This window comes from Zingiber officinale, chromosome 3A (genome assembly GCF_018446385.1).
Source record: "Zingiber officinale cultivar Zhangliang chromosome 3A, Zo_v1.1, whole genome shotgun sequence".
In the NCBI taxonomy this organism is placed as follows: domain Eukaryota; kingdom Viridiplantae; phylum Streptophyta; class Magnoliopsida; order Zingiberales; family Zingiberaceae; genus Zingiber; species Zingiber officinale.
Genome location: NC_055990.1, coordinates 159506525 through 159516587, shown reverse-complemented (window position 1 = coordinate 159516587; position 10063 = coordinate 159506525). Strand labels below are relative to the sequence as shown.

The window sequence follows — 10063 nt, the reverse complement described above, 5'->3', positions numbered from 1 at the left end:
CGTTTTGATTTCCGCTGCTTATTCTGATTTGTTTTACAAGCAAAAGAAAAGTTTTTAAAATGCGATATTCACCTTTCCTCTATTGCATTCTTTTATCCTTCAATTGGTATCAGAGCATGACAACTCTGGAAATACTTAATTATTTTTCAAAGCAATTTAAAAAAAAACTTTTCTATTCTTCTTAAAAAGATTTTTTTTCTTTTCGTTCTTAATCTTTTTATCCCGCACTACTAATCCCAAGACGAGAGTCTTGGAAATCTTTCTTTCCTTTTTCTTTGATAGCAAGAATGACAAACTCCTACCAAGAAGGGTATAGCACAGTCTGCCCTCCATTGTTCAAAGGAGAAAACTTTAGATACTGGAAGAATAGAATGGAGTGATATCTCAAATCCGACATTGAACTCTGGTTCACCATACTCAAAGGATACACTCCCCCGATGGTAGACGGGAAATCGATAGAGCTAGAAGATTGGACTCCTCCGATGATCAAGAAGGCGCAACTGAACTACAAAGCAATCAACACTATTCTATATGGCCTAACAATGGAGGAACTGAATCGAGTCGGGCCCTATGAAAATGCAAAAGAACTTTGGGAACATCTGGTAAAGTTGCATGAAGGAACCGACGAATCTAAGGTAAACAAAAGGGATTTGTTATTGAATAATTTGTTTAATATTAAAATACTTCCCGGAGAGATGGCCACGCAACTACACGCTCGACTAAAAGACATTCTCAATGGCCTACATCTAATCGGGCACAACCTGGAGAACTGCGACATAATAAGGTACGCATTAAATATTTTCCCGAGAAATGCTTTGTGGGCATCAATAGTAGATGCATACAAAGTTTCAAGGGATCTTTCAAATCTTAAATTAGATGAACTATTTTGTGTATTAAAATTACATGAATAGTCTAACTTGAGTCAAGTCGAGAAAGGAATTAATTTATATGCAGGATCAAGAAAAGAAACCAAGATCAGGGCCAAGAAGGAACCAGAAAGTGAGACTGACTCAGACTCAACCAATGAAGAGGAGCTGGTCAACATGGTTAGAAAACTACTAACAAAGAAGAAATTCAAAAGGAGCACCATGAAGACACCAGTCAACCAGATACATAACAAATCAAAAATGATTTGTTATGAATGCAACAAAAAGGGGCATCTCAAAAAGAAATGTCCTAACCGGAGGGAGGAAAATTCAAAGTCAACAAGAAGAAAGAAGGTCTTCAAAGTGACGTGGGACGAGTCATCTTCCGAAGAGTCTGATGCGGAAGAATCGAAGCACTCGAGTCATCTTGCCCTTATGGCAAGAAACGAAGATTCTGAGTCCGAGGAAGAGTACGAGTCCAAAACTGATACTGAGTCTAAGAGAAGTCATGGATCTGTATTCGTTTCCGAATGTCTCGATATGATAACATTTTATTCCAAGTCGAATTTACTTAAAGTAGTTAAATGTCTGTTTAAAAAATTAATGAAAACTGAAAAATAAAATAACTTACTATTTAAGGAAATTGATCACCTTAAGGAGCAAATTAACTTGAGTAACTCAGCTAACCAAGTTCAAGTTGAAACTTCAACTCAAGTTGTAAAACTTGAGGAAGAAAATTCTAACTTGAAAGGTTAAGTCGAGAGACTCAAGAAAACGCTAGAAAAGTTTAAACTGGGATCCAAATGTCTAAATATGGTACTTGGGTCGCAACGAGCCGTGTACAATAAATCAGAACTTGGCTATAACCCTAACAAAACCAACAAACCGTATCTATTTCTAATCAGTCAAAATGTTAGAAATCAAGTCCAAGCATGGGTCCCTAAAAAATGCTTAACTAAACCAATCAAATTAAACAAATATTTGATCCTTAAGAGTCAAATTCGTTACTTAGATAAATCATATCTAAGCTATAACTAAGGGGGAGCAAATAGAAAATTGGTTCGACCAACTTGATCTACTATGCATGCTTAGTATATTTTTATTTAGCTTGTTTTGTACTTTATTTCAAGTAAGATAGTAGATTGTTACTATCTTACACATTTCATTGTACAAATTGCTTCTTTCCGAAGGTTTCAGAAAGAAGAGTTTTAGTGAATTATCCAATGGTGTGATCAAGGATCGCGGGTCTTGGAGTAGGAATCGACCTAGACTCCGAACCAAGTAACCAACTTGTGTCATCTATGTTGCTTTCATTTTGATTTCCGCCGCTTATTCTGATTTGTTTTACAAGCAAAAGAAAAGTTTTTAAAGTGCGATATTCATCCCCCCCCCTCTCTATCGCATTCTTCGATCCTTCAGGCATCACAGCTAGTAACTTCAAAGCTTTATTCTCCCTATCCATTTTTCAATTTTCTTCTTCAAGCACAATTAACTTCTATTTTAATCATGAAATTATAGTCACAACTCTATAGCACATTGATTGATCTTCCCAAACAAAAAAGTCACAACCATCCTTATGTCAAGAACGAGAGTGTGAGACATTAACATTCACAATAACATCAATAATGATTAAGAGTAAATGAAAAAAAAAGAATCATCTTCCCGTCAATGTAGCCATGAAACCTCCTACCGAGGTTATCATTATTGTTGCAATCAACCTCCAGAGTTTTGATGTTTGTTTGATAATATATTTAATGAAGTCCAAATGATCAAGGTGACTGAAGGCTTGACAGTGGTGGGTAGTCTGCTGAGTGACTAGCAAGTCTAAGTGGTCAAAGTATCTGGAGACTTGGCAGTCGTGAGTAATCTACCGAGTAATTAGTAAGTCCAAGTGGTATAGATGACTAAACACTTGGCAGTGGTGAGTAGCCTACTAAGCAACTAGCAAGTCCAAGTGGTCAAAGTGACTGGAGACTTGGCAGTGGTGAGTAGTCTACTGAGTGACTAATAAGTCCAAGTGGTCAAGGTGGCTAGAGATTTGGTAGTGGTGAGTAGTCTATCGAACGACTAACAAGTCCAAGTGGACAAAGTGACGGAAGGCTTGGCAGCAGTAAGTAGTCTACCGAGTGACTAGCAAGTTCAAGTGGTCTGGAGGACTAGAGGCTTAACAAAAAAACCCTACGGAAGTGGACCATAGGTAGTGAGAAGTCTTAGAGGAACAAACTCCAAGTAAGTATGACTAAAAGGTTTTTGGTCAACGTGGACAGTCGACCGGACTAGCAAATCTTGAATATTGCTAACACTGCTTTTCTTTACTATTTTATATCTATTGTGTTAACTCAGTGTTGCAAAAAGAATTAGTCGATCAGGTTGATCAAATACTAAGCAAGACAAGAAAAAGTTTAAATATGTTTGAAGGACCAGATATTTGACGAATAAGTTGAGATAAGCTTTTGGAGTGAAGTGGTGAAGACGTATCCCAGTTGGGACAACCTTTGATTCAACTCAAGAAACAAACAGAGGTTTTTAAGTCAAGATCAGATAGTCTTCACTGTCATATTAATTCATGTATATTTATCTAGTTCTAACTTTGTTTTACAGGATCACTATTATTATACTGTGCTAACTTTGTTTTGCAGAAAAATGAAGTCTGACATGATCAAATGGTTCAATTGACCAATGCCCAATGATGAGATCAGATTATATTTAAATTGAGTCGAAGAAGAAAATATTAGTTCAATCGACCAAAAGCATGACTAGTCGATCAAACATTTTTGCTAATCAAAGATCAAATAAAATCGAATCACACGAGGAAGGAAATAATAGAGTTTAGTCGACTGAACATGTGATCAATCGACTAAACACATTTGGTAAGCAGAGATTGGATCTGGTCTGATCAAATCAAATCAAGCAACATAAGGAAGTTCTTGGTGTTTGGTCGATTGAACAGGTAGTCAGTCGATCGATACAGGTTGATTTCATAGAAGATACGATTGGGTAGATTGTGAACCTGGACACGAAGCTAGAAAGATTCTGAATGTTGGTTGACAGAAAAAGTATCAATCGATTGAATAAAAAAAATTATAAAAGAAGTCACGAGGTTCAAGATTGTAGATACAATTCTCTCATCATCTCATACTCTTCCTACTACTCAAAACGTGCAAGTGTTAATACTACGATGCCGAGAGGCTCTCCGACAATCTACGCTCATCTTTTACTTCTTTGATTGCTAGTATATTTTGTATTCCTTGCATTCATTTAAGGTGATAGTTGCTTGTTAGTATTCACCTCATATTCTCTACAAGTTTTACTCCTCTGAAAGTTTTCGGAGAGGAGATCTTTAGTGTATTGCTCACTCAAAAGCAATCAAAGATCACGGGCCTTAGAGTAGTAGTCACTGGACTACGAACCAAATAAACTGAATGTGTCATCTTATTTTTTATTTTGCTGCCTATCTCGATTTTCATAAAAAGAAATTTTTTTGACAAGTGATATTCAACACCCCCTTCTATTGCGTTTTTCGGTCCTACAATTATTTGTCGAAGAAGTTTGCAACACTGACCATTTCATGCGTTTACAGAACATGAATACATTTCTGGAAGATGAAGACATCTTGATCTTTCAAATAAATTACAAATCCAAACATGAATCTTGCTTTATTATCTTCCTACTTCTGTGAGAAAACTAGATTCAGAGGCTTGGGTCAAGTTATAGGATTTCTAAATCTGGAGTTTAGGGTGGAAAAGAAAGAATGGGGGATCATTGGTTTGAGGCAGGGAAGATATATGATGGGTGTAATATTTTTTTTTAAGAATTTTATTTTATTGATTTTATTTTTAAGGTGATATGACTTGATTTTGTATTCCTTATTTATTTTAATACCCAAGTGGACTTGAAAAATTTGCCACGTAGGTAATTTGTCCACCAAAAGAAAAAAATGCTCAAATTAATTTTTCATGTCATGATCTCCATTGTCAGCTAGGAAATTACTGATGGTCAATTCGAATTTAAGGCAAAAAGGATTAAAATTAGGAAAAAAAAATACAAGTTAATGTACTAAGAATCTGAATTTGTAGATAACATGATCAAACTTGGAAAATAAATAACATGATCAAACTTGGAAAAAGTGTAACTTATGTGATTAAAAATGTAATTTGCTTTTCTTTTAAATGCAAGAATCTCATTAGTAAAATACCCTAAGACTCCTTATTTTATATTTATTAAAATATATAAAATATTATATATAAATGCTAGTGACGTGGGAGGTTTCCATAGGAGGAGACGATCAATAATCCTGCTGAAGTGAAGAGTCAAAGGTCAATTGTGGTTAATAATGGTGTCCTTGTTCAATTTGTCTAGGGGGATTCAACACCCGATTGCCCCACCCGACTCTACACTTTGCTCATCTCTCCTTGACTCTAGGGTCCCAGCTTCCCATTTCAGTTCTCTACTCATCTACAACCAAGTCACCCGACTTTATGCTCTGCTAAGCTCTCCTCAACTCCAGGGCCCAACTCCCCTATTCAATGCTCTGCTCATCTCCAATCAGGCCACCCGACTCTACGTTATGATCAACTCTCCTCAACTCTAGACACCCAACTCCCTAATTTAGTGCTCTGCTCATCTCTTGTCGGCCCACCTGGCTCTACGTTCTGATAAGCTCTCCTCGATGCCAAGGGTCTAGCTCCCCGATTCAGTGCTTTGCTCATCTCTAGCCAGGCCACCCAACTCTACACTATGATTAGCTCTCCTCAATTCTAGGGGTAAGCTTCCCGATTCAGTGCTCTGCTCATCTCTAGCCGGATCACCCGACTCTACACTCTGATCAACTCAACTGCTCGACTCTAGGGGTCTAGCTCCCTAATTTAGTAGTTTGCTCATCTCCAGTCTAGCCACCCAACTCTACGCTCTGATCAGATCTCCTCAACTCCAGGGGCCAGCTCCACGATTCAGTGCTCTACTCGACTTCACCCAACTGCATGCCCTAATCGACCTCGATTGGCCTCGCCAACTGATCTCGGGGGTTAGCTTCCTTTGGCCTCTCCAAGACGGGCTCCTCAAGCTTGATCCTCCCTAGACTCAATGGGCTAGACCCTTAGGCTCAATGAATCCTCATACTATAATTAAGAGTCATAAATGCTACCCCATGCAGATTGTCAAAGCGCATAGTGCAGTATGATTATACAAGATATAGGATATGCATCGTACCATATATATAGTAGAGATATAACAATGGAATGTTTTTTTAATGTGATGTGACAATCAATTAATGAAGAGAGAATACTATCTTAGCGGTCTTAATTATAAAAGGAGCTTATGTCTACGGGGCAAGGTACTCACACTTGAAAAAGTACACTCTCTTCGTATAGTATTGTTTATCTTCCTTCTTTGTTGGAGACTAAGTTGAGTGTTGAAGTGGTTTAGCGAGGGCACCTTGGCCTTCCTTCTAACGCTCTTTCTTCCTTTGTCTCTATTACTGGCTTGGTGAGGTCACCAAGTGTTCACATCCGACGTTCCACTTCCAACAATGCTTAACGACCGACTTAACATCGAAGATAACTCATGACTCACTCATCGACAATCTCAAATAGGATCAACTAGGGATCCATCAATATGGCTAGTAAAATATGTGATGAGAAGCTGGTACATACCTGACACATAATTGAATCGTTCTTGTGATTTAACTCCTTTCACATAATCTGAGGACGAACTACAAGCGGCGCTTAGGATTAGCATAATCAAGAATCCTCATCCTATAATTAAGAGCCATAAATGTTATCCCACGCAGATTGTCAGAGCGCATAGTATGGTATAATTATACAATATGCATCATACCATATATAGTAGAGATACAACAATGGATCGTTTTTTTAAATGTGACATAACAGTCAATTAATGAAGAGAGAATACAATCTTAGAGTATCCACATTAATATCTCTATTACTATATCTAAAATTTAATGTAAATAACTCACTTTATTAAATTTAGACAATTACTTTTCACCATACTCCATCAACTACCCTAAAATTTCCACCATCCTTAATTTTTTATTATTTTCTTCTCTTTCTCTTATTTTTTCATTATTATATTTATGGAATGGGTAGAAGGAGAGAGATTAAAAAGAATGAGTGGAATGTGAAAAATTAAAAATAAATTTTATTTTATTTTTAGATAGAGGTTTCATTTTCTAAATTTAGAAAATTATTATTTATCAAATCTAAATTTAGTAAATTGATAGGGTAGCTAATACAAAAGTTTTTAGCTACTCTATCCAAAATTTAGAATAAAATCTTTAGATAAGGTAGCTGATATGGATGCTCTTAGTGATTTAAATTATAAAAAGAGCTCGTGTCTACAAGCCAAGGTACACACACTTGAAAAAGTACACTCTCTTCGTATACTATTGTTCATCTTTCTTCCCCACCGGAGACCAACTTGAGTGTTTGAGTGGTTTAGCGAAGGCACCCCGACCTTCCTTCTAACTCTCCTTCTTCATTTGTCTCTATTCCTGGCTTAGTGAGATCACCTGGTGTTCACATTCGACATTCAACTTCCAACAATGCTCAACGACTAAGTCAACATTGAAGATAACTCATGACTCATTCATCAACAATCTCAGATAGGATCAACTAGGGATCCATCAGTATGGTTAGTAACATATGTGATTAGAAGCTGACATATATCTAACACATAATTAAGTCGTCCTCGTTATTTACTTCCCTTCATATAATCCGAGAATAGATTACAATGAGTGTATGAGATAAACATAATTAACTTTTCCTACCATTAATGTATTTTTTATATAATAATAATAATAATAATAATAATAATAAAGCAACAAGAATAATTAGAAACGGCAAATTGTTGGTGAAAAATCAAATTGATTGAAAATTGTGCTAAAATTTCCAAACATATTGTAAATCTTAAGAAAGCAAATCGATCTTGCATTTTCATGAACTTGTGCCATTGAGCAAGAACTCTTGGGACTTCCTCTCGTAGTAGTAGCCGTGGGACGACGACGCGTCCGCCGAGTAAATCATCACGCCATTCACCTCGAATCCTCTGCTCTGGATCACCCTCATCGCCTCGAAGAACGCCTCCCCTTGAATTCCCCTTCCGTCCACCTCATAGCTCGGCAGCAGCTTCGCCGGCGCCCCGAACTGCGCCGCCCGCAGCTCGAACGCCTCCGCGTACGCCCGCGGCGTCGAAACCCCGTCCGTGTAGAACTGGTAGTTCACGTAGTCGATGACGCCGCCGTACCTCCAGAGGAGCTCCGCGTACCTCCCCGCGGTATCGTCGAACGGCGCCACGGTGGCCACCGCGATCGCGCCCTCCGCCTTGAGCCCAGCGATGAGCTTCCCGATGCAGAAGGCGAAGTCGGTCGCGTTTCTCTCGAAACTCTCGTAGTCCGCGTCGACGCCGTCGAGGTGGTACTCGGCTGCCAGGGACTTCAGGGAGGCAGCCGGGTGGCGATCCACAGAGATGGGTCGGCGGGGTCGTGCCACCGGAGGACTTTGTTGCCGAGGCTCCACCCGGAGAGACTGGCAAGGACCTTGACGTTCGGGTGCCGGGCTTTCACGGTCCGGACGGCGGCCGGAGTGAGGGTGGAGGCCCAGTAGGGTGAGAAGACGCCGTGTCGGGCGGCGCCGGAGTGGCCGGCGTCGATGGCAAAGCTCAGAATGAAGTGGAAATCGATGTTGGGGTCGACCGGCACGTGGGAAAATGTCACCGGTTTTCCGGTGGCTCCAATGTACTCCATGATCACTTTCGCTTCTGCCATGATTAATGATGACAAATTATAACAGCTGAATATACATATGAATAAATAAAATAAGAATTTACCACAAATTTTGTAGAAGAGAATATTTATAGCAAGAAAATAAAGACGCAATTTGATCTTGGCTTCGAACATGGCTTAGGCCACTAGCTTGTGAACTGGGAAAGAACTTCAACACGGCAGATTTTATATCATATCAGAAGCCGGCTCGATTAAATTAGCCAGTTAATTAATGTTGAGAAATGTCATAATATTGTTGTTAGTTAGCTTCGATTGATCCTAAGTTATTGTCTTGATCAACAATTATTATTTTACAAAATGTTCTATTGTAAAGAGATATATATCAATGGTTCGTTCCCTGAAGATGTTTACTATTTTACAAAGCTCAATATTAATATTTTAAAGAGATGGTTACTGCTCCACAAGCGCTTAATCTCCTCTCTTCTTCTTTTCTCAACTTCCTTGTTGCTCCTCCTCTCTTCTTCTTCTCTCAACGTTCTTGCTATTCCGCTACTTAGCAGCAATGTGTGGCCCCGCCGGCCGGTGGAGCTTTTATTGGTGAACGAACAAGTCTTGTGACAAGGAAACAAACTGTGGCAGGCACGGGTGCACTGGACGTTGTTGTCCTCTCTCTGAAACTGTTGGAGTGATTTCGGATTTTTTTTTTCTCTTCCTTCAATTTTCGTGTTGCTGAGATATCAGATTCGATCGGCCTCCTCCTCCGTCGGCGCACTCTCCTCGCTATTGGATGTTTGAAACTCTCACTTCCTTGACAACCTTTCTCCTCGTCGGATCTCTCTACGGTTGATGAATATGGACCCGGGTTCGTTCTCATTATCATTCCCTCTGAGCTTTCTTTTTTTCTCGCGCCGACCACCTCATTGGCACCTTTTTTTTCTCACCGCATCCTCATTGCACGACAGCCCCCTTTATTTAGTTCATATCCTCTGTCCCCGTTTCTTTCTGTTCCCATATCCCATTATCAATTGAACAGTTCAGATTACTTCTCAAGACATCATGACATCTTTAAAATGTGTACAGATATGCAAGACATCTTTGAGATGTAATTTAAATCGTTCGATCGATAATGAGATACGGGGACAGAAGATCTGAACTACTTTTTATTTCCGATTTTTTTTTTCCTTCTGCTTCGTTGTTTTTTTTACTTTTCCAGCGAGGAAAAAAACAAAATACTAGCCTTTGTTTAATTAGTTAATTAATTAATTTTTTTCTCTATCATGGCTCTTCCTTTCTAAGATGTCAAATCTATTTTTAAATTGGATATCATTAATCAATAACCTAAACATTCGATGCAATTACATTCATCGATCTATGTCCTTCAACATTAAGATAATCAACGGTTTTATGAATATATCCTAAAATAGTCTTGTCTATATCTATTCTTAGTAAATCATCCGAG

At 38.7% G+C, this 10063-nt stretch overlaps 1 pseudogene; it reads right to left on the bottom strand.

Annotated features, from left to right (window-relative positions):
* Positions 1-7816: 7816 nt before the first annotated feature.
* LOC122050831 lies at positions 7817-8646 on the bottom strand (annotated as a pseudogene).
* Between the last annotated feature and the right edge of the window lie 1417 nt (positions 8647-10063).